The sequence below is a fragment of the Perca fluviatilis genome, unplaced genomic scaffold (genome assembly GCF_010015445.1).
Source record: "Perca fluviatilis unplaced genomic scaffold, GENO_Pfluv_1.0 PFLUV_unplaced_scaf_2, whole genome shotgun sequence".
Classification (NCBI taxonomy): Eukaryota; Metazoa; Chordata; class Actinopteri; order Perciformes; family Percidae; genus Perca; species Perca fluviatilis.
In genome coordinates this window covers 486122-511764 of record NW_024375613.1, presented here as the reverse complement: position 1 = coordinate 511764, position 25643 = coordinate 486122, and the positions used below count along the sequence as shown (strand labels likewise).

The following is a 25643-nucleotide window of genomic DNA, read 5'->3' as shown; positions in this document are numbered from 1 at the left end:
TTTTTACACTACACACAATTCTCTACATAAGAACAAAATCTAACAGGAAGTGACTTGATTTCCTTTTCCAAACACAACTAATCAAAATGCTACACTTATTTACCAGGGCAGACACACACACTCCTCAGATGTGCAAACACTTTATGCTTAACTGAACACTAACCAATCACTGCTTTAGTATAGGCCTATACATAGGTCAAAGGTCAGATTACCTGTTTTGAACAATGGATGCCAACAACAGACAGAGAGCAAAGGGGAGGACGACAATAGGGAGGAGGAAGAGAAAAAGGAAAGCGGAGGAGGAAGAGAAAGAAGGAGAGCCATCTCTGATGATCAGACTTATTCATCATGTGATCAACCACGGATTGACCAATGAGAGAAGCCCATCTTGAGTATAGCTTTACATTGGCATCCATACTTCAAACCTTCAGAAATGAGAACAGGCATGCAACTATCTAATGACTATTTCAGCATTATAAATCTATCAGATTTTGTTTTGCACAAAGTGCATACAATACCCAGCCCGAACACACACACACACACACACACACACACACACACACACACACACACACACACACACATATTCTTTATTCTAAAAATGATACCTTTGGTTTACATATGTTTGTACTATTGTTTTCTTGTTCCATACTACTGTATACAACACTGAGCTCCTCTTACAAACTAATGTTTTGCCTGATACATATTTTTTTGCTTTTTACTGTAACATTACATTGTTGTTTGCAGTACACTTTTCAACCCCTCTCAGCAGATTACTTTCTCTCTAGAACATTGTAAATGTAGATATGAGCCTATGACAGACAAAAGAGCTTTAGATTTAGAACAGTGTGTACATCACATCCAAAAATTTACTATGAAAAAGTTTTTGCCATTTGATGCAAATGCTTCATTTTGAGATGTGTTGATGGCATTTTGAATGCAGTGTTTCATTTTGAAGTAGATGTGAGGCATTTAGCATTTTGTGTGTGCCGTTTTGAGAATTGTGTGTAAAGTTTTGAAAAAGGAGACATAGTTGTGAAAACGTGTGTAAGCTGTTGGTAAAACTGTAAGCCGATCTGACAGACTGCAGACCGGACAGCATATGCCGGAGACAAACATGGAGAAGTGAAGTTATGTTGCTGAGTGCCAGTTGGAAATGATGACCAAAAGATCATTTTGTTCGCTCATGAAGACTACATGGTGGTAAAAAAAATAATGGATGGCAACATGCAAAACACTTGGGTCGAATACATTCAACATCTTCCGATTTCTTTTTTGATATTTGAAGCTGCTTAACCTAAAATCTAAGAAAAGTACATCGCTAACGTTATAGCAGAGAAATCTTGGGGTAACCTTTAGTAACAGTAAAAGCACAACCTGTGAGTGGATGAAACCGTTTATTCCTTCGTTGATGTTATTTTATTTTATGCAAACTGTTCCGTTCTCTCTCACACACATGCAGGCACAGATTATTCCTCCATAAAGTGAGTAACTTCACTATAGAACTCTAGGACCTATTTCTGGCAGACTGGCACACTATGTTTATGTTTTTTTTTTTTCTTTTACATTTATCTTTTTATTTCATTTAGACATAATACATTATGAAAGTATTAAACTGCTGGGTCAGTGTTATTATGTTCAGTAGCACGTGATAAAACCTGTTTAAAAAAGGCATTCATGATTTGTGCAATTTAAATGTAATATTACACTGTTGTGTATGACTTGGAACTTGACTTGGGACTTGGCTCGGACATCCAAAACAGTGACTTGGTCCTACCTCTGAAGATCATGTGGTCTGACTGAAAGCTCAACAGTTAATGGATGGACGTTGTGAAGAGATTGTTTTGTTGTTTCTAAAGTCAAGAATGAACTTTTGGTCTCAGTGTATTTGTTGCGTTTTTGAGTTGCATGTATGGGAAAATGTTTTTTTGCATGAACTTTATATAGATGTGATTATGGATTTATGTATTATTTTTTTGTTTCAAGTTGACTCCTTGGTTTTTTTGGCATGAATCTGATAAGAACATGAGATTGTAATGTGATCTGAATGGATGGTGTCATCTTGAGTTAGCTGTGTGATTCAGCTGTCTGTGCTCTCTCTGCAGGTGATGGTTAGAGCAACTGGGAACAGCTGAGGATGTTCCAGTAGCAGGAGGTTATTTAAGTCTGGATGCAGTGCAGCCCTCTCTCTGGCTGACTCTCCACTCTGCTGCAGCTTTGCTCCTCTCCCGTCTGCTTTAGCTCCTATCAACCTTTACAACACACATATGTTCCACTCATGCACATCACACAATACTGACTTTACTGAAATCCACAGCCCATACATTAGTTAAAGTTAAGCCTTTAATTTGGTTTAATTTGTTTAAATATATACTGTATATTTTGTGTCTCCCTTTTTTTGAATCATGTTGTGTGTGTGTGTGTGTGTGTGTGTGTGTGTGTGTGTGTCCTCAGTGAAGTGTATCAGTCTGCAGTAGCTTCCAGCTGCAGCAGTCAGTTCAGTTTCTGTTCAGTCTGACTGAGGGAGGTTTTTGTACGACGCTTTTTCACTGTGTGAACACAGGCCCACTGTGAACACTCTGACAGTAGTAAACTGCTGCATCTTCAGTCTGGACTCCACTGATGGTCAGAGTGAAGTCAGAGTTTGATCCACTGCCTGTAAAACGATCTGGAATCCCTGATTGTCGAGTGCTAGCATAGTAAATGAGCAGTTTAGGAGTTTCTCCATCTCTCTGTTGGTACCAGTGTAGATAGTTCCCATTATAAACATTCTGACTGATCCTACAGCTGATGGAGACGGAGCCTCCCAGAGCAGAGCTCACTGCTCCAGGCTGAGTCACTGTGACCTGGCCTCTGGACTCTGAGGATACAGAGACAAAAACATAAAGCAGCGTCACAGTTTAGTCGGCTTCATTTCAGAGGGACGGATGTTGATAGAGGAGAGGAGTTTGATTCTCTGGACTTTACCTGTGAAGCAGCAGCAGAGGAGAGTCCAGATGAGGACGGAGATCAAAGTCATGTTTTTGATGAGGAGGATTTCTGTGTCTTCTGTTGTCATGAAGGACAGCTGTCAGTCATCCAGTGTTCAACTCTCAGGACTATAAACTCTCCCAGAGCACTGGAGCATGGTGCTGCTGATGCAAAGTGGCTCTCTATGAAAATGCTCTGACTGACTCCAACAGGGACTTGGATTACTCTGATGATGCTGTTCATCAATGGATCAATCACTTTATCAGAGTATTGATTAGGAATCTTTCAATAACACTTTGACTTCTTGACAAATCTTTCAAAATGTTAGATTTAGGCTTCCCAGGACCAGCTGGAACATATAAAAGAAGTCTTTTATTCTCTATGCCAAACAGGGATTGAACACAGAATGACTGCCTCAGACAACACTTGTAATTTTTTAATATTTGCTCTCTTGTATTTTGTATTAGACTTATTTGCTGCCACCTGCCCATTTGCTCTATTTTATATTGTATTTTTTATACTCTGTATGTTTTAAATGATCACCACTGGCCTCTTAACGGCTGGGAGCAGAGAGGCAGGACACATATGCAAACACACAGAGTCAGTGAACTGTAGCTGTCCTCAACATGTCATGCTGTTTCCCCTCAGTGCTGAGAGCATGGACCTACATACAGTGGCAAGAAAAAGTACGTGAAGCTTTTGGAATTTAATGGTTTTCTGAATACATTTGTCATAAAATGTGATCTGATCTTCATTTAAGTCAAGGGTATTGACAAATATAATGTGTCTAAAATAATAACACAACATTTTTTTGATCTTCCATGTCTTCATTGAGAACAACTAAAAAAAACTGCATCGTGCTTGTGGAAAAAGTACATGAACCCTTGAGTTAATGACCTCCAAAAAGCTAATTGGAGTCAGCTTTTAGCACACGTGGAGTCTCGTTAAGATAATGAGTTTGGAGGTGTGGACTACAGCTACTTTGACTGATAAAACACCCTCAAACTTTTGGAGTTTGCGCTGCACAAGAAGAACACGCTTATGTGAGCCATGCCTCACCAAAAAGATCTTTCAGAGGATCTATGATCAAGAATTGTTGATTTACATGAAGCTGGCAAAGGTTACAAAGTTATTTCAAAGACTTTAGAAATTCATCTGTCTACAGTTAGGCAAACAATCTACAAATGGAGACACTTTGGGACTATTGCTACTCTACCAAGAAGTGGGTGCCCAGTCAAAACGACACCAAGATGAGTGTTCAATAAAGACATGAAATATCTGAATTTGTTTATTTTAGACATTGTTTGTCAATCCCCTTGATTTAGATGAAGATCAGATCACATTTTATGACCAATTTATTCAGAAAAACATGAAATTCCAAAAGGTTCACATACTTTTTCTTGCCACTGTATTTACATATTCACATGGAGAGGATATTGAAAAGTCTGGTAGTAAACTGATCCAGTGACTTGTGGACAGTTTTGTTCTGTCCTTCCAGTTTGGTAATATGGTCTTTTTTGATAATGATTAGTGATATTAATATTAATGCAGGTTTGACATGTTTCTAATGTGAAGATTTCACCAAGTGAAGAAGTGATGAGTCTTTATAGAAGGCTGAGGCCAGTGTTGTAGTTCTCAATATCAGTCTTGGTCTCAAGACCCCTCTTTGAAGGTTTCAGTCTCGTCTCGGAATCTGCCGCATTTTTACTCGGTCTTGTCTTGTCTCAGATCTTTGGATCCAATCCCATGATCTTCCTCAGCAGACGGAGTTCACCCTGTTCTGATGCAATATTTTAACTTCTAAGCCAACGTGGACAAGAAGTCTCACAAATGCTGAGAGGAATGGGGATTTGAAAATCCACATTTTAATAACATCTGCTGAGGAAAAGTATGTGATATGATTAAAAGCTCAACAACAGCTACTGGATGGACGTTGTGAAGAGATTGTTTTGCTGTTTCCAAAGTCAAGAATGAACATGAGATTCTAATGTGATATGAATGGATGGTGTCATCTTGAGTTAGCTGTGTGATTCAGCTGTCTGTGCTCTCTCTGCAGGTGATGGTTAGAGCAACTGGGAACAGCTGAGGATGTTCCCAGTAGCAGGAGGTTATTTAAGTCTGGATGCAGTGCAGCCCTCTCTCTGGCTGACTCTCCACTCTGCTGCAGCTTTGCTCCTCTCACGTCTGCTTTAGTTCTCTACTCTGCTCCTATCAACCTTTAAAACACCCCCACATGCGTATATTGTCCACTCACGCCCATCACACAATACTAACTTCACTGATATCCACATCCCATCATTGAATTACTAAAGTTAACCCTACAAGTCCCTGCTTAAAAGCAGTACACCACCATTAAAAACAATCCACATTTGGGACAATGATGGCATTGATCCATTAAAAGGATGTTTTTACTGCACTAACTTGGACCTCTTCCATAGCTTGGACTTGTTAATTATACTAGTATTTTATTTAGTGTGGAAATGTGCAAAAGACAGGTTAAGCCCAGAAATGTTTGACATTGACAAACATATGAACACTCTTTGGAGGGGCAGGTTTAAATGCATTTTGTTATTTTTCATGAAAATGTTTCGTGCTTCAGTGTACAGTAAAATATCAGCCACTCAGCTGGGATGACAGGTGTCAAAAATGTACTTGGTTTTGAGAAGGATGTTAATACCATCCCGTCCCCATATACCACTGACTCGTCACATACCACCATATCCTCACATACCACAACGTCCCCATATACCACCATGTCCCTATATACCACCAAGTCCTCACATACCACACACAGGGACAGGGATACAAGGTTGGATAATGAGGGCTTCTCAGACATTTAAAGTGCCTGGTTCTGTTCAAGCTGCAGTCACAGTGTGTGGAGATGCTGCTGAGCTTTGAGAGGGGCCTCCGTCAGATGGAGAGTGGAACACATTCACTGCTGTGGTCCATCAGCAGGAGGCTGGAGGGAACGACAGAGGCCATGGACCGCAACTCAGCCCCCTCTCCCCACATTAAAACCTCCATATCTCTGAGGCGTTTAGTATCCAGCGGTGTTCCAGCAGTGACTCCATCCAGCAAACATCCAGGCAGTCACTCCAAGAGTCTCCTCACCAGAGGTCAACGCCAACGTGGAGCTCAGACAGCAAGCCGCTCCTGAAAAGGAAGAACTCTGTTTACTTCTTTTACTTCTTTAGTTTCTGGATTTAAATTTCAATGGGCACGGTGTTGTATTTGTATTGACATCATTTGAAATAAACACATTTTAAAGTGTTCAAACTAACTGGTTAATTGTACTTCTACAAGGTAGCTTGTATCAGTTGTTTCTTTCCTGTCGTAAGGTTGGATTTGACAATCACAGCTTTAAAATAAACAGTTTTTAACAAATAATTTCGTAGTAACTAATGTCTTACTTTCAGGGAGTGGGGGAGGGGGTGTGCTGCAAATACACTACATACAAAAGAAAGCATCCATTTTCCCTTTATTGTTGAGTGCTATGAATTACTAGAAATCTACCCATAATCCCTTACTGTGTGATGTGGAAATGAGAAACAACAATGTCAAATGTTAAACATCCAATATTAGAGGATATCTAATGTAAATCTCTATTTTCAACTCGTTCTGCAGAAAGCAAATAGATTAACTTGCAGGTAAGAATTAAATTATTCTGAAATATATATTTAGGGTTGTTATATTAGAGAAAGGCCTCTGTCATGAAATCCACGCATTTAACTTCAACAATAATCTTATATAATCTAGATAGAATTGAATCAAACTGGAATTCCAGTTTGAATTCGAGGTTTCCTGAGTGTCTCTTGTGCTCCAGTAGTAGGATAGTGTTATTGGGTCTTAACAGTCTGAATCTCTTTAGGAACTATTCTGTTCCAGTGGTTGTATTTTTGTTGCAAATGCTTTTCTCTTCATTCAATAAATATTGCAATGGGTGGTGAAGATCTGGAACTGTTGTGTGTAAGTCTTTGGGGTTCAAAGATTATTGATGTATACATAGTGTGTATTTTTTGTGTGTGTGTGTGTGTGTGTGTGTGTGTGTGTGTGTGTGTGTGTGTTGTGTCTCCTCAGTGAAGTGTATCAGTCTCTGCAGTAGCTTCCAGCGCGGCAGTAGTTCAGTTTCTGTTCAGTCTGACTGAGGGAGGTTTTGTGGGCACGCTTTTTTACAGTGTTGAACACATACTGACTGTTGATCCAATGTCCACTCTGACAGTAGTAAACTGCTGCATCTTCAGTCTGGACTCCACTGATGGTCAGAGTGAAGTCAGAGTATGATCCACTGCCTGTAAAACAATCTGGAATCCCTGATTGTCGAGGTGCTAGTATAGTAAATGAGCAGTTTAGGACTTTGTCCATCTCTCTGTTGGTACCAGGCTAAGATAGTAAGAATAAATACTCCGACTGGTCCTACAGCTGATGGAGACGGGAGGCCCTCCCAGAGCAGAGCTCACTGCTCCAGGCTGAGTCACTGTGACCTGGCCTCTGGACTCTGAGGATACAGAGACAAAACATAAAGCAGCGCCACGTTTTAGTCGGCTTCATTTCAGAGGGACGGATGTTGATAGAGGAGAGGAGTTTGATTCTCTGGACTTTACCTGTGAAGCAGCAGCAGAGGAGAGTCCAGATGAGGACGGAGATCCAAAGTTATGTTTTTGATGAAGGAGGATTTCTGTGTCTTCTGTTGTCATGAAGGACAGCTGTCAGTCATCCAGTGTTCAACTCTCAGGACTATAAACTCTCCCAGAGCACTGGAGCATGGTGCTGCTGATGCAAAGTGGCTCTCTATGGAAATGCTCTGACTGACTCCAGCAGAGACAGGGGGTTTCCACGTACAACACTTATTGTGGAAACATGTAAAAGAAAGGTTAAGGCCCAGAAATGTTTGACATTGACTAACATACCAACACTTTTAAGGGTGTGCAGGTTTAAATGCATTTTGTTATTTTTCATTAAAATGTTATCAGTTCTTTGTAAAGAGAGTAAAGCCAATTTTCAGCTGGGATGATGAGTCATGGTAAAAAAATAAAATTGTTTTGAGAAGGATGGAAATTCTTCTATTTTTAAATCTCAGCCATAAATATATAAACAAAAGGGATTCGGTTTCTCCATCATGCATTTATACATGATAGAAAAATGGTGCAATTATAACAGTTATGTAAGATTAGTAACATTAGTTTAGTGGATTCCAACAAGGGTGAAATATCAAGTCAGTCAGTGAAGGTTTAAAATACAAGAACAACGAGATATAGGTATGTAGATATATATACACATATTTATGACAAATCAACAACAGACCCATTTTTAAAAGGTAAGAGACAGAGGGAGAGAAGCCCAGATCATCCTCCAGTCTGTTACACTAAAACACATCTGTCCAGATGTGGTAATCTACAAGAGAATCAACACACTGGTTTCTATTCAACATGTGTATCAGTGATGCTGGGATTGAAACAGACTTTGTTTTACTTGTTGATCAGAGATCTGTGCACGGTGGCGGAGGGATCTGATGAGCTGTCTGATCATTTTACGAATGTTAAGGAGGGGATTTCTAGATTTCTTATATTTGGGGAAGTCCCTCACTGTGATTATTACGCCTGCATTACAAAGTGTGCAATAGACTTTTCTGTACATTTAAGAGGGAAGTGATAGGAGTAAAAAACATGCTTTTATTCCTGATACAATTATGGTCTACAAGAGGGGAAACTAATTGTATTATATTGTTAAATCAAATGTAATATGCATACAAACAGATTGTATTGTGGTGGACTCTGAACACATGATTGATACTGATGCTGACGATGTATTTATCCATTCATCTGAGGGATCAGTGAGAAATATAAAGAGGTAAAGGACATTAACGTCTTTGCGGCACCGCATTGAAGCAAATGTATTTTCAAAGATGGAAGGTGTAGTATGTCATGTTTTTAGTAGTGTGTGTGTGTGTGTGTGTGTGTGTGTGTGTGTGTGTGTGTGTGTGTGTGTGTGTGTGTGTGTGTGTGTGTCCTCAGTGAAGTGTATCAGTCTCTGCAGTAGCTTCCAGCTGCAGCAGTCAGTTCAGTTTCTGTTCAGTCTGACTGAGGGAGGTTTTTTAACGACGCTTTTCACTGTGTGAACGTATACCGACTGTTGTAATAGAATTCCCCATACAGTAGTAAACTGCTGCATCTTCAGTCTGGACTCCACTGATGGTCAGAGTGAAGTCAGAGTTTGATCCACCACCTGTAAAACGATCTGGAATCCCTGATTGTCGAGTGCTAGCATAGTAAATGAGCAGTTTAGGAGTTTCTCCATCTCTCTGTTGGTACCAAGATATCGCGGGTCCCACTGTCTACCCCTATGACTGGTCCTACAGCTGATGGAGACGGAGCCTCCCAGAGCAGAGCTCACTGCTCCAGGCTGAGTCACTGTGTACTGACCGCTGGACTCTGAGGATACAGAGACAAAAACATAAAGCAGCGTCCACGGTTTAGTCGGCTTCATTTCAGAGGGACGGATGTTGATAGAGGAGAGGAGTTTGATTCTCTGGACTTTACCTGTGAAGCAGCAGCAGAGGAGAGTCCAGATGAGGACGGAGATCAAAGTCATGTTTTTGATGAGGAGGATTTCTGTGTCTTCTGTTGTCATGAAGGACAGCTGTCAGTCATCCAGTGTTCAACTCTCAGGACTATAAACTCTCCCAGAGCACTGGAGCATGGTGCTGCTGATGCAAAGTGGCTCTCTATGGAAATGCTCTGACTGACTCCAACAGGGACTTGGATTACTCTGATGATGCTGTTCATCAATGGATCAATCACTTTATCAGAGTATAGTAAATGTTAGATTTAGGGTCCCAAGGACCTGCTGGAACATTTACAAGAAGTATTTTATTCCCTATGCTTTCTTGAATTATTTATAGAACTTTTCTGCTGCTACCTTCCCATTTACACTATTGTATATTGTATTCTGTATATTCTGATGTATTTTTTAATGGTGTGCTGTGTTATGTGCATTGTATTTACTGTTGCTGTACTTTGGGAGAAGCCAAAGACAAATTTCCACTGAGGTGGACAATAAAGTCAATCTACTCTAATGTCTTCTGTCTTATTTAAATAAATTACAAGAGAAGAAATAATATAAATTTAATATATACAGTGCCTGCGAAGTATTCGCCCCTTGAACGTTTCGACCTTTTGCCACATTTCAGGCCTCAAACATAAAGATATAAAACTGTAATTTTTTGTGAAGAATCAACAACAAGTGGGTCCCAATTATGAAGTGGAACGAAATTCATTGGCTATTTCAAACATATTTAACAAATAAAAACTGAAAAAGTGGATGTGCAAAATTATTCAGCCCCTTTACTTTCAGTGCAGCAAACTCTCTCCAGAAGTTCAGTGAGGATCTCTGAATGATCCAATGTTGACCTAAATGACTAATGATGATAAATAGAATCCAGCTGTGTGTAATCAAGTCTCCGTGATAAATGCACCTGCCCTGTGATAGTCTCAGAGGTCCGTGTAAAGCCAGAGAGCATCATGAAGAACAAGGAACACACCAGGCAGGTCCGAGATACTGTTGTGGAGAAGTTTAAAGCCCGATTTGGATACAAAAAGATTTCCCAAGCTTTAAACATCCCAAGGAGCACTGTGCAAGCGATAATATTGAAATGGAAGGAGTATCAGACCACTACAAATTGCGAAGACCCGGCCGTCCCTCTAAACTTTCAGCTCATACAATGAGAAGACTGATCAGAGATGCAGCCAAGAGGCCCATGATCACTCTGGATGAACTGCAGAGATCTACAGCTGAGGCGGGGAGACTCTGTCCATAGGACAACAATCAGTCGTATACTGCACAAATCTGGCCTTTATGGAAGAGTGGCAAGAAGAAAGCCATTTCTTAAAGATATCCATAAAAAGTGTCGTTTAAAGTTTGCCAAAAGCCACCTGGGAGACACACCAAACATGTGGAAGAAGTTGCTCTGGTCAGATGAAACCAAAATCGAACTGTTTGGCAACAATGCAAAACGTTATGTTTGGCGTAAAAGCAACACAGCTCATCACCCTGAACACACCATCCCCACTGTCAAACATGGTGGTGGCAGCATCATGGTTTGGGCCTGCTTTTCTTCAGCAGGGACAGGGAAGATGGTTAAAATTGATGGGAAGATGGATGGAGCCAAATACAGGACCATTCTGGAAGAAAACCTGATGGAGTCTGCAAAAGACCTGAGACTGCGGAGATTTGGGTCTTCCAACAAGACAATGATCCAAAACATAAAGCAAAATCTACAATGGAATGGTTCACAAATAAACATATCCAGGTGTTAGAATGGCCAAGTCAAAGTCCAGGCCTGAATCCAATCGAGAATCTGTGGAAAGAACGGAAAACTGCTGTTCACAAACGCTTTCCATCCAACCTCACTGAGCTCGAGCTGTTTTGCAAGGAGGAATGGGGAAAATGCAAAAGTTCGCTCGATGTGCAAAACTGATAGAGACATACCCCAAGCGACTTACAGCTGTAATCGCAGCAAAAGGTGGCGCTACAAAGTATTAACTTAAGGGGGCTGAATAATTTTGCACGCCCAATATTTCAGTTTTTTATTTGTTTAAAAGGTTTGAAATATCCAATAAATTTTGTTCCACTTCATGATTGTGTCCCACTTGTTGTTGATTCTTCGACAAAAATTACAGTTTTATATCTTTATGTTTGAGGCCTGAAATGTGGCGTAAAAGGTCGAAAAGTTCGGGGGCCGAATACTTTTCAAGGCACTGTATATATAAAAACATGAATTCTGGAAAATCTGCAGGACTGTGTGTTTTTGTCCGTTCTCTTTCATAACAGCCTCATTTTGGTGAGTTTGTTTGTGTCAAAGTCAGAGAGCCGTTTCTCTCTAAAGTCAGTTCGTTGTAGAAAACTACCCATTACTCTGTCTGAAAAAACATTTGTAAAAGATAAAGTTTTTATAATCTGGCTCAAGAACTCTGCCGATAATCTTTGGTTCAGTCTTTGATGTGAATAAGTATTACTCCATCTTTCTCCCAGAATAATGATTTTGAAGATATTGGACATAAATTATTTAAGTAGTTAACAATATTCATTTGGATATTTTCAGTAATGAAGGCTGACTGTTCAGTGATGATTCCTGCTTACATGAACAGAACAAAGAAATATCATTAATGAGGTTTTCGTTTAGGACAAGAAATGTGTAAGAAAGTTAAAACAGTAAAAGCCTCACAATCTCCATCTTATGTGGATTATTTTGAACTATTAAACTCTGAAAGTTTTAGTAAAAGAGAGCCAGTTTTAACTTTTTATCTTTAGTACTGAAACCTGTCTGTTGTCACGGTTCAGCAGTGATGCCTGTCTGTTGCCATGGTTACTGAGTCCGAGAGGGAAGTGAAACATTTTAAGACCAGTTTGATCCAATCTGAGGAAGAACAGCAGAACTAGTAGCCTCCTCTGCTGCAGCCAACAGGCTAGAGTTTAGTTGAACCTTATACTAACTCTTTATTAATCTCTCTCTCTCTCTGCAGTGGGTCGAGCCGGCCCCACCCTGACGGTGCTGCCCCCTCCAGGGAGGAGCTGCTGCGGGGAAGGCCACGCTCATGTGCCTGGCCAACAAGGGCTTCCCCCTCAGACTGGAGTCTGGCCTGGAAGGTGGGAGCGGGGCAGCAGCAGCAGCAGCTGGGAGGAGAGCAGGAGCCCCGGGGTGCTGGGGAAGGACGGCAAATACAGCTGGAGCAGCACCCTGAGGGCTCCCTAAAGACCAGTGGGAGAAGGTGGGCTGTGTGGGCGGGGCCCCCCCGCGCCCAGGCTACTCTCAGAGACACTAAGGAGAGACCAGTGTTCCCAGTCCTGACCTGACTCACTGGGACTCTGCTACTGGTTTCCACTCTGATACTGATCTCAGGTCTGCTCTCACTTTTTTTTTTTTTTCTCACATTTTTTTCTTTTTTTCTCTCTTTTTTTTTTTTTGCTCTCTGTTTATCTCTTTCCCTCACTCACTGTCTGATTACATGTTTCATTGATAAAGTGTGTTGCATGTTTTCATTTTGATTATTTTAACACAATAAAAGTACTTTTCATCAAATTGGTTGTTTCCATGTCTGTTATTTTAAAATAAACTGATATATCTGTCTTAATAGTTCCATAAATCTAGAAATTAAACTCATCTGAGTTAAATGTAAAACTGCCTGGACATTTCTCGAGAAAGAAACTATAAGGTAATTTAATAGCATGTTTAATATATTTTGAAAACACAAAACTAATCAGATAATCATTAATGTGACCCAGACAAGATAGAAGTAAATCCATAATTTATTCAAACTCTTTAAAGCTTATATGACTTCAGAAACTGCTTTATTGGAGTAATTTTAAATTAGTTTTTGTAAGAAATTTGATTATTTCAATGTATTTAGGAAATTCAGATATACTATGTATCTCATAAATGAAGTGTTTACTATGTTGAATAGATTTTAGATGTGTCTGATAGGTTTGGTATGTGTGCATGCAAATGTTTGAATGTATCTTATATATTCTAAGGAGTTTCTAGAGACCAGTCAGTTTAAGATGATATGGTCTCATAGTGAAGCCTAGCTTAGAATGTGTGAATCTATTATGAGTTTGGGTACAACTTTCACACAGAGGAATCGGAGCCAGGAATGTGGGAATCTATTAGGAGCATCGGCCATAAAAGGTGTAGTTTAAGAGTAAAACTTGTGCACTGAAATAGATGTCTCATGCTGTGTTAGCACAAAAGAGTTTAAAAGGTATTCACTATGATGTACATGTGGTTCATCCTTGGGCAGACGTGTCTGTATGCTCATGGTTGTCCCAGTGTCATGAAAGTTTGTTCACTGTTTGAATAAAGCTGCACTTGATTTGTACTCTTTCGGACTGGTCGTCATCTCTGAGGTCTCCCTACATCATTTCTGAATCATCACCGGATATCAGTGTCTATAGAGTATAATTAATCTGGGTAAACTGCAGAGCCTGAGAAGAAATAATTGCACTTGAATTATAAAGTAAGATATCATCAGCATATTATATCATTACAAATATATCAGCTGTGTGATCTCAAAATATCACATTACATATGCATTTCACTGTCAACACAAGTTAACTTAAGTTGTGTTGGAAAATGAACTGACTTGAATATAAATTACATACATTTAAAATTGTATTTGACTGTGAAAATTAACTTCAACACTAAAATGGAAATGAATAATTGATTTCACAGCTAAACAAACTGGTGTTAGATTTATTAATTTATCTACTTTTCACATGTAGTTTGATCTGATTTTAAATACCATGTTAGCTACACTTTTTCAATAAGATTACTATCATAGCTTACTTAAGTATGAACATTATTTCCTGACTTTATTCTGTTATATAGACATCAGTGTCAGTCAAACTTCTAAAGTGTCTTTTTTGTAGGTTTTTGCAGCTGTTCATTCAGATCAGTTCCTCTACAGCTGAGGAGGTTTTTGTACGATGTATTACTGTGGGAACGGGAGGCTGCTATCCTGCTGACAGTAATAATCTCCTGCATCTTCAGTCTGAACTCCACTGATGGTCAGAGTGAAGTCAGTTCCACTGAAACGGCTTGAAACTCTAGATCAACGACTAGTAGCAAAATAAATCAACAGTTTAGGAGATTCTCCAGGTTTCTGAAGGTACCAGCTAAGGTTGTTACTAATCCCTGAACTGGCTTTACATCTGATAGAGACAGACTGTCCTGGAGCAACAGACTGAGATCCAGGAGACTGAGTCAGGATGATTTCTCCTGATGAACCTGGAAAACATGAAAAGAGCAGAAGGGTTATTGAGACAAATCCAGCTTGGAGAAAGATGATCAACATCCAAACAGAAGAGTCTCATTTCTTTAACATGGAGAAGAGATGGAAGAAGGTAAATGCTGCTTCTTCCAGTGTTTCTCCATCATAGCAGAACATCATTGAGGTGAACCTGGTTGCATCCTGAAGCAAAGTTTTCAGAAGAGAGTCTCACCCTGAACAAGGAGCCCTCCGGCGGCCAGCAGTAGAATCAGTGACATCATCATCATGCTGCCAGGCGGTCAGTGTCTCTGAAAGTCCTGGACAGTCACTGATCGACACTGGCCTCTTAACGGCTGGGAGCAGAGAGGCAGGACACATATGCAAACACACAGAGTCAGTGAACTGTAGCTGTCCTCAACGTCATGCTCTTTGCCTCAGTGCTGAGCGCATGGACTCATGGAACTCATTTTAAAAACATCTGCTGAGGAAGATCATGTGATATGATTGAAAGCTCAAAAGCTACTGGATGGACGTTGTGAAGAGATTATTTTGCTGTTTCCAAAGTCAGGAATGAACTTTTGGTCTCAGTGTATATGTCTGGTTTTAGAGGTGCATGTAAGAGAATAAGTAGTTTGCATATAATTTATATAGATGCAGTTATAGGATTTCTTCATTGATCTCTCTGCAGGTGATGGTTAGAGCAACTGGGAACAGATGAGGATGTTCCCAGTAGCAGGAGGTTATTTAAGTCTGGATGCAGTGCAGCCCCTCTCTCTGGCTGACTCTCCACTCTGCTGCAGCTTTGCTCCTGTCCAGTCTGCTTTAGTTCTCTACTCTGCTCCTATCAACCTTTACACACATTTTTCCACTCATGCACATCACACAAACTGACTTTACTAATATCCACAACCCATAAATTAGTTAGAATTAACACTTTATTTGGTTTAATTTGTTAAAATGAATATATTTTTAACTTTTAAAATTTCCTTTTGTTGTGGCCACTTGAATCATGTCTAAGTGTGTGTGTGTGTGTGTGTGTGTGTGTGTGTGTCCTCAGTGAAGTGTATCAGTCTCTGCAGTAGCTTCCAGCTGCAGCAGTCAGTTCAATTTCTGTTCAGTCTGACTGAGGGGGGGTTTTTGTACGACGCTTTTTCACTGTGTGAACACATTCTGACTGTTGATAACATGAAGACTCTGACAGTAGTAAACTGCTGCATCTTCAGTCTGGACTCCACTGATGGTCAGAGTGAAGTCAGAGTTTGATCCACTGCCTGTAAAACGATCTGGAATCCCTGATTGTCGAGTGCTAGTATAGTAAATGAGCAGTTTAGGAGTTTCTCCATCTTCGGTTGGTACCAGGCTAAACAGTAGTAATTAGGAATATTCTGACTGGTCCTACAGCTGATGGAGACGGAGCCTCCCAGAGCAGAGCTCACTGCTCCAGGCTGAGTCACTGTGACCTGGCCTCTGGACTCTGAGGATACAGAGACAAAAACATAAAGCAGCGTCACGCGGTTTAGTCGGCTTCATTTCAGAGGGACGGATGTTGATAGAGGAGAGGAGTTTGATTCTCTGGACTTTAACCTGTGAGAGCAGCAGCAGAGGAGAGTCCAGATGAGGACGGAGATCAAAGTCATGTTTTTGATGAGGAGGATTTCTGTGTCTTCTGTTGTCCATGAAGGACAGTTGTCAGTCATCCAGTGTTCAACTCTCAGGACTATAAACTCTCCCAGAGCACTGGAGCATGGTGCTGCGATGCAAAGTGGCTCTCTATGGAAATGCTCTGACTGACTCCAACAGGGACTTGGATTACTCTGATGATGCTGTTCATCAATGGATCAATCACTTTACCTATAGATTAAGAATGTTTCAATAACACTTTGACTTCTTGATAAATCTTTCAAAATGTTTGATTTAGACTTCCCAGGACCAGGTGGAACATATAAAAGAAATCTTTTATTCCCTATGCCATACAGGCATTGAACACAGAATAACTGCATTTCTTTTGCAATTTTTTAATATTTGCTCTCTTGTATGTTGTATTAGACTTATTTGCTGCCACCTGTCCATTTGCACTATTTTATATTGTATTTTGTATACTCTGTATGTTTTAAATGATCAACACTGGCCTCTTAACGGCTGGGAGCAGAGAGGCAGGACACATATGCAAACACACAGAGTCAGTGAACTGTAGCTGTCCTCAACATGTCAACGATTTGAAGGCATCGTTGGAACTGGCTGACATCTCTGTTCATTAGTCTACAATATATAACATTGAACAAGCAGGGTACTACGGCAGGACACCACGATGGAAGCCACTGCTTACTAAAAAGAAGATTGCTGAATGCCTGAAGTTTGCAAAAGAGCACAAATGTTTTGTGGACTGATGAAACTAAGATTGAACTATTTGAAAAAACCACACCACACTACACCAGGCGTAGAAAGGGCGCGGGCCTATCATAAAATATCCCAACCGTAAAGTATGGTGGAGCAAACCGGCCTGCTTTGCTGCATCAGGGCCTGGCCAGCTTGGAATCATTGAGATGAAGATGAATTCCCAAATATATCAGACATTTCTTCAGTATAATGTGAGAATGTCTGTACGTCAGCTGAAACTGTGTAGAAGGTGGGTGATGCAAAAGGAAAACGACCCAAGACCCCAGAGCACAGAGGTGGGTAGTAACGAGTTACATTTACTCCGTTACATTTACTTGAGTAAGGTTTTTGAAAAAATGATACTTCTAGGAGTAGTTTTAAATCACTATACTTTTTACTTTTACTTGAGTAGATTTGTGAAGAAGAAAATGTACTCTTACTGCGCTACGTTAGGCTACAATGAGCTCGTTACTTTTCTTTTACCTCTTTGGTATTCTACGCGTCATTTTTTTATTTTGACAGAGAGAGACTTCCGCTAAAGGCTCTACCACGTGACTGTGTTTCACCAATCAAACGTAGTTAGGCATTCTCGCGTCGTACCCATACTCAAACTCAGCGCGGACTGTGACAGACGGGTTAGTCTACAGTCGCAGCAAAACAAAAGTGGCAATGTCAGAATCAACCATCGGCAATGCAGACCCAGACGAGGAGGAACAGCCCAGAGGCCAGATCAACATGCCCTGGATTTCTTTCAGTTACCCGGCTTCACCTAACCCTAACAACCGCGGTCCCGATGCTGTTTTCATGACCACTGACACAGCGCGGTTAACAACTAGTTCAATCAACCATCAGGGTTTCCCAATCTAGCGGCACGGGTTCACATAAAAGAGGTGATGTTTGCACAACACGACCAATAGCCACATATTTTACATAAGAAGAGCAAGCTATAATTCTACATAAATATGAAGAACACAGAAAAGTTTTTACAGACAAAACGCGCAATACAGTCGCTGCTTCCTAAAACAGGATGACAGCTGGCAGAAAAAAAATAAAATAGCCGACGCTTAGATGCGCAACTCTTATCAATATCACTTCCCCATCAGTCAGGCACAATCTGACCATAATTACACTTATGCGTTCCATAAACTGCCGTTGCTTTAGCCTTAGCATTTCAGTTGCAACCCTGGCAGAGGTAGCGATCGTGAGAGCAAATAAAAAATATAAAAACATAATTCAAACTGTCATGCGCGTACACACGGCAAATATACCCATCAAGGAATGTTAACGGGGCTGTCGGTCTCTAAATGTTTTTGTATCAGCGCACCGAGCTCCAGCTGATCTTCTAAGAACGGTGACGCCGTTATCAATCGAGTATTGATTGGTCAGTAGCGGTGCTGTTACACGGTTGATCTCTGATCTCCAACATAACCTGCTCCCGACCAGGTTAGGCATGAGTTACCACGGCGATTGAACCCGATAACAAGTGATCCACCTTTGTGATTGAAAGCATGTTGACCTTGGTAAAAGTACCAAACAGCAGCTACATGACCTTGTTCTAGTTCTGCCTGCAGAGCCTGGTAAAAAAAAAAGTATAAAGGTTTGGAAATTTGTGTTACTTGTGCTTATGTATTATTATTTTATTGATTTTAATTTTTAAGTACTTGAATTTACCTGGATTATTTTAATTTAAACTATTTTGTAATTAATTCATTAATTTAAATTTATTTAATTGATTGGATGAACTATAATTTGCCTAAATATGATTATTTTGTATTTTTGTACGTCTGATTGAATGCTTGTGTTAAAAATAAATCCGAACGTTACTCAACGGTTACTCAGTACTTGAGTAATTTTTTACCAAGTAGTTTTTACTCTTACTCAAGTAATTATTTGGATGACTACTTTTTACTTTTACTTGAGTCATATTATTCTGAAGTAACAGTACTTTTACTTGAGTACAATTTTTGGCTACTCTACCCACCTCTGCCGGAGCACACAACAGAATGGATTCAGAAAAACAAAATCTGCCTTTTGGGTGGCCAAGTCAGAGCCCAGACCTCAACCCAATAGAGATGCTATGGATGGACTTGAAGAGGGTCATACACATGAGACGTCTAAAGTATATGACCAGAGCTAAAGCAGGTCTGGCAGGAAGAATGGTTTAAAATTCCTCAACGATGTGCAGGTCTGATCCACAGCTACAGGAAGAGCCTGAGGTTATTGCATGATCTTCCTCAGCAGACGGAGATCACCCAGTTGTCATACAATATTTTAACTTCTAAGCCAACGTGGACAAGAAGTCTCACAAATGCTGAGAGGAATGGGAATTTGAAAATCCATATTTTAATAACATCTGCTGAGGAAAAGTATGTGATATGATTAAAAGCTCAACAACAGCTACTGGATGGGCGTTGTGAAGAGATAGTTTTGCTGTTTCCAAAGTCAAGAATGAACATGAGATTGTAATTGAATGGATGGTGTCATCTTGAGTTAGCTGTGTGATTCAGCTGTCTGTGCTCTCTCTGCAGGAGATGGTTAGAGCAACTGGGAACAGCTGAGGATGTTTGACAACTGACGTACAGAAATCGTTCAAATGTGTTGCAGGATGAGAAACTTTTCCTAAATATACAAAATTCACGCATGCATGTAATATATTTTTGTTTGTATGATCGCATAAGAAAACAGTATTATTTGCACATGTTAAACAAATTATGATAATACACTAGAATATATAATAGTATACAAAAGTCTGTATGAAAACTATATATTTTTGTTCTCGCTTAAAATTGTAGGCAGGCTACTTAGTAGGCCAAACCTCCGGGACCTCTTAACCTGGGACCCCTGCTGTCATCAGGTCAGCTGCTAGCTGCTATCATCCTTTGTTTTTCCTGCCACCGGCATCACTATTTTATGAATGAAACATGGCGGAGCGGCCGTAAAAGTGCTGATAACTCCTTTGTATCAAAAAGAAAGTAAGGCTCTATCTCGAGGGTTACCTCAACCCGGTTTCGGGGGGCTCAGCTTTTCTTAGACATAAGTAGGGGGGTGCCAAGGAAAAAGGTTGGGAACCACTGCTCTAGGCTCGCCCAACAGTTGGTGGCAGTCATGCAACAAGTTGTTATGCCAAAAGCCAATATAACAGAAGAAGAAGACGCATCCCGACCATAGCACATGAACACTGGCAGTCGTGTAAAAACAAGCGTAATCACGCAGGCGGTCCCTCATATTCCCAGGAGGCATGAACTGGCGATTATACAAGTCTGGATGCAGTGCAGCCCTCTCTCTGGCTGACTCTCCACTCTGCTGCAGCTTTGCTCCTCTCCCGTCTGCTTTAGTTCTGTTCTCTGCTCCTATCAACCTTTACAACTATGAAGGTAAATATGGTGCAAACGTGAGAGCTTGTAGAATACGATGTGAGAACTTGCAGAACAAAAAATCGGAAAGTGTATGTTAAAATTTGCACTTGTAAAACTAAAAATTTGCACTTGTAAAAATATTCACACCGCGTGATCTGAATTTGAAGTCACAAAAGGAAAAAAGCACGGAGCTTGTAAAAAATCTGAACACGAGTAAATGTTGCATTACAAGTTTGCAGCTGTCATTGTGTTCATGCAAATATCAATCTACACATTTGTGAATATTTTTCTGCGACTTCACATTCAGAATATAGGTGTGCGAATATTTTCTACAAGTGCAAATTTCAATTTACAAGTTCAGATTTTTTTACAAGCTCGTCGTTTTTTTTTTTTTGTGACTTAAATTCAGATCACGTGTGTGAATATTTTTTACAAGTGCAAATTTTAACATACAAGTTCAGATTTTTGTTCTGCAAGTTCTCACATCGTATTCTACAAGCTCTCACGTTTTGCACCATATTTACCTTCATATTATTCCATAGCTCAGACTTGGAAGAAGTAACAGACACTAATACTGATTATGTAACATTTTGTAGAGATAACGTGTTAACTCAGAAGTCTATAAATTTGTATCCCAACAATGAATCTAATATTTCCAAATAAATTAAAGAGTGTGTAGTCCGTAGAAAAATAGCATTTAAAAATGGGGATATTATGAATTATTATGAATATGAAAAAAATGTGGGATTCCATGAAATTTACGTCAAACCTGGCCCCGGCTAAAAAATGTCTTAGTGTTCTTAATGAGGGGAAAACGCCGATGAATTGAATAACTTTTATGCAAGGTTTTGATTGGCTGAGTTCTAGTAGGATAAAATAGAGGCTCTACGCTCATTACTCGCACTGAATCCCCCAAAAATCACTATTGACCAGCATGTTGTACAGAGTCTTTTCTCACCCACCTGCCCTAGGAAGGCTGCTGGACCAGACGGCATTTCTGGGTCTCTGCTGAAATGATGCAGCTAGAGCTGGCAGAGGTCTTGGGTCCTATTTACCAAAAGTCTCTGGACTCGCATGTTGTTCCTTCTACTTGAAAAAGCTCTATTATTATTCCTGTTCCTAAAAGGTATGCTGTAAGGATTATAATGAATACTGCCCAGTTGTTTTGAGAAAATCATTATCAACCTATTGAAAACAGATGTCATTTGCTCATTAGATCCTTTTCAGTTTGCATTTTGGGGCAAAAAGAGTCCAGATGACTCAGTCACTGCCATGGTACATTTTATATCTAAACATTTAGAGGACCCTACCTCATATGAACGTGTTTTATTTATAGATTTCAGTTCAGCATTTAATACGGTACAGCAACACCTATTCATTAAAAAGCTGAATGACCTTAATGTCCATCCCTGATTATTAGGTGATACCAGGCCCGGATGTGAGTCGGGAGCACCGGGGAGGCTACGGTGGGCCGGTCCGGTTGTTTGGTTGTGAGGGCCGGTGTTCAGGTATGGCAGTGGGTTGAAATCATAGTTGAATATTATGAATGCTGTCCATATGCTGCCTGCGCCCGCAGCCCACTTTTGTATTTACAGTAGGCCTATTTATTTTTCTTGCAGCCCACCGTTCTCTTCATTCATGCAGCCCACTTCGCTGACTGCAGCCTGGTTAATGATGACCTATTTATGTTTGCGCACGTCCTCCGGCGGCAGCACCTTGCTAAAAAAAAGAAAAAACGTCATCGTACACAAGTCACTGGTGCTTGTTGGAGGATGCCACCGCGAGCAAAAATAATCTGTTTTAAACGGTAATAAGAAAGCGCCAAAAGGCACTGAAAAGGCGTCAATTTAAAAAGTAGAGCTCTAGAAAGTGACAGATGAACTTTTTCTATTTTACAGAAACGCCAAATGAAGACGTTGAGAGCGGGTAAGCTAAGTTAGTTAGGAGAAGTGCCTGCAAACGAGCGTTTATGTTTATGAATCAAACTTGTTCTTGTAGCTCCCGCAGCAGCAGCTAGTAGGCCTACTAGTCCAGTTTGCTACTAACAGTGACAATGAAGAGCCAGTAAGGTTACCAAGCAGCAGCTATATAAGCCCAGAACTCCAGTTTGGGCAGGTAGGGTTGATCATTGACTGAGTATTATAAGAATTAGTAAGAGTGTGTTGTTGACCTGCTCTATATGAAAAATGCCCTGGGATAATTAATGATGCCAGATGATTCGGCACTACCATAATGACACTGACTTGACTTGATCAGAAAGCTTTGTACAAAGGAGAGATTTGTGCTGAGAATTTATAACAACAATTTATAAAATGTGATTTAGTGTCAGAAGCAGAGCCAGTAGTGTGCATTAGGGATAGCTGCTGTCAGTGTGGATGGCACATCTACTGTAAGCTGTTGTATCACAGTGTGTGAACAAGCAAACATGATCAGATTAGCTACAATATAATCACTTTTTTTACAAAATATTTTTTGTGAAATTTAATAAAATTGTATGAAATGCAAAAAAAATAGATTATGGTGACATTAGAAAGTGCAATACAATGTATCTTGTTCTTTATTTAATCTGTGATTACTTATTTGCACAGAAACAGATTTTGATATTGTTCAACATCATTGGGTTGTTGTTAAGATGTTAACTTTTCTAATAAATCTACATTGTGAGGCAACACTTGGAAATAGTGATATTTTACAAAATACACGAATTACAAGGATGTAGAGGACAGGGCGCTATTGCAGACTTATATACTAAGGTTTTGATTACATTTTTTAATATACTCATTCGGTAAGTAAAGTGGGCCGGTCTAAGGCATGAAAATCCAGGGCTGAAAATGAGTCCCAATCCGGCCCTGCCCCCAGGGTTGGGTCAGTTCACCTGTCCTTTTATCCTTTCGCAGATGACTATATAGAAGCTATAATCCCAACAACTATATCATTATATAAAATTATATTATATACAAAAGTTTATCTTATAGTCTTGCTGTGTGTGTGTGTGTGTGTGTGTGTGTGTGTGTGTGTGTGTGTGTGTGTGTGTGTGTGTGTGTGTGTGTGTCCTCAGTGAAGTGTATCAGTCTCTGCAGTAGCTTCCAGCTGCAGCAGTCAGTTCAGTTTCTGTTCAGTCTGACTGAGGGAGGTTTTTGTACGACGCTTTTTCACTGTGTGAACACATACTGACTGTTGGGATAGTGAACACTCTGACAGTAGTAAACTGCTGCATCTTCAGTCTGGACTCCACTGATGGTCAGAGTGAAGTCAGAGTTTGATCCACTGCCTGTAAAACGATCTGGAATCCCTGATTGCCGAGTGCTAGTATAGTAAATGAGCAGTTTAGGAGTTTCTCCTTTCTCTGTTGGTACCAGGCTAAACAGCTAGAACAATAAATATCCTGACTGGTCCTACAGCTGATGGAGACGGAGCCTCCCAGAGCAGAGCTCACTGCTCCAGGCTGAGTCACTGTGACCTGGCCTCTGGACTCTGAGGATACAGAGACAAAAACATAAAGCAGCGTCACGGTTTAGTCGGCTTCATTTCAGAGGGACGGATGTTGATAGAGGAGAGGAGTTTGATTCTCTGGACTTTACCTGTGAAGCAGCAGCAGAGGAGAGTCCAGATGAGGACGGAGATCAAAGTCATGTTTTTGATGAGGAGGATTTCTGTGTCTTCTGTTGTCATGAAGGACAGCTGTCAGTCATCCAGTGTTCAACTCTCAGGACTATAAACTCTCCCAGAGCACTGGAGCATGGTGCTGCTGATGCAAAGTGGCTCTCTATGGAAATGCTCTGACTGACTCCAACAGGGACTTGGATTACTCTGATGATGCTGTTCATCAATGGATCAATCACTTCATCAGAGTATTGATTAGGAATGTGTCACTGCTCATTTGTATGATTCTTTGGTTTGCTTCTACAACAGACTAACGATACTCATACAACAATAAACACAACACAAGATTCAGTGTTAACTTACATATTGTTTATCAATGTACATGAATAATATCCCTTCTTTGAGGATAAAGTTGGGTTTAAAAATATACAAATATATTTGACAAAACCAGAGGTGGGTAGTAACGAGTTACATTTACTCCGTTACATTTACTTGAGTAAGTTTTTGAAAAAATTATACTTCTAGGAGTAGTTTTAAATCTCTATACTTTCTAATTTTACTTGAGTAGATTTGTGAAGAAGAAACTGTACTCTTACTCCGCTACATTGGGCTACAATGAGCTCGTTACTTTTCTTTTTACCTCTTTGATATTCTACGCGTCATTGTATGTATTCCCCAGCGTCCCTCGTTTTATTTTGAAAAAAAAAAAAAAAGAGAAACTTCCACCAAAGGCTCTACCACGTGTGACTGTTCACCAATCAAACGTAGTTGTGCAGTCTCGTCAGCTGGCAACAAAAAATAGGCGACCTGATGCGTAAATCACGAACTATCAATATCACTTCCCCATCAGTCAGGACCAAGATCTGACCATAATTACACTTGTCCTTTCCATAAACTGCCGTAATTAGCCTATAATTTCAGTTGCAATCCTGCCAAAGTGAGCGATCGTGAGAGCAAATAAAAATATAAAAAACATAATTCAAACCGCTGTGCGCATTGGCTCAAGAAGCAGAGAAATAGCCGATATGTAATTCCCTCCCATTCAAATCTATATATTTCATAAATATACCCATCAGGGAATGTTTACGGCGTTGTCGGTCTCTAAATGTTTTAACTTTTATGAGCGCACTCTTCCCCTGTCTCTCTCTCTCTCTCTCTCTCTCTCTCTCTCTCTCTCCGCCTGATCTTCTATAAGAACGGTGATGCCGTTCTTAGGCCTATTGATTGATCAGTAGGCGTTGCTTTTACACCGGTTGATATCTCCAACATAACCTGCTCCCGACCAGGTTAGGCGTCCAGCATGAGTTACCACGGCGATTGAACCAGGTATCAAGTGATCCACCTTCGCGATAAAGAAAACCCTGGGTTGAACCTGAAGTTAGCTCGTTAACCCCAAATCTTGCTTCATAGTACAGGCCTCTGGCCTCATAATGAAAGCATGTTTACCTTAGTAAAAGTGCCAAAGAGCAGCTCCAATCACCATCCAATTTGTGTTACTTGTGCGTATTTATTTTTATGGATTATTATTTTATGGATTTTATTTTTTAAGTACTTGAATTTACCTGGATTATTTTAA

General features: G+C 40.2%; 2 pseudogenes; both read left to right on the top strand.

Annotated features, from left to right (window-relative positions):
* The window catches only part of LOC120555172, a 194946-nt pseudogene that overhangs the window by 63072 nt on the left and 106231 nt on the right, over window positions 1–25643 (top strand).
* LOC120555120 overlaps window positions 1–25643 on the top strand; it is a 195943-nt pseudogene that overhangs the window by 137415 nt on the left and 32885 nt on the right.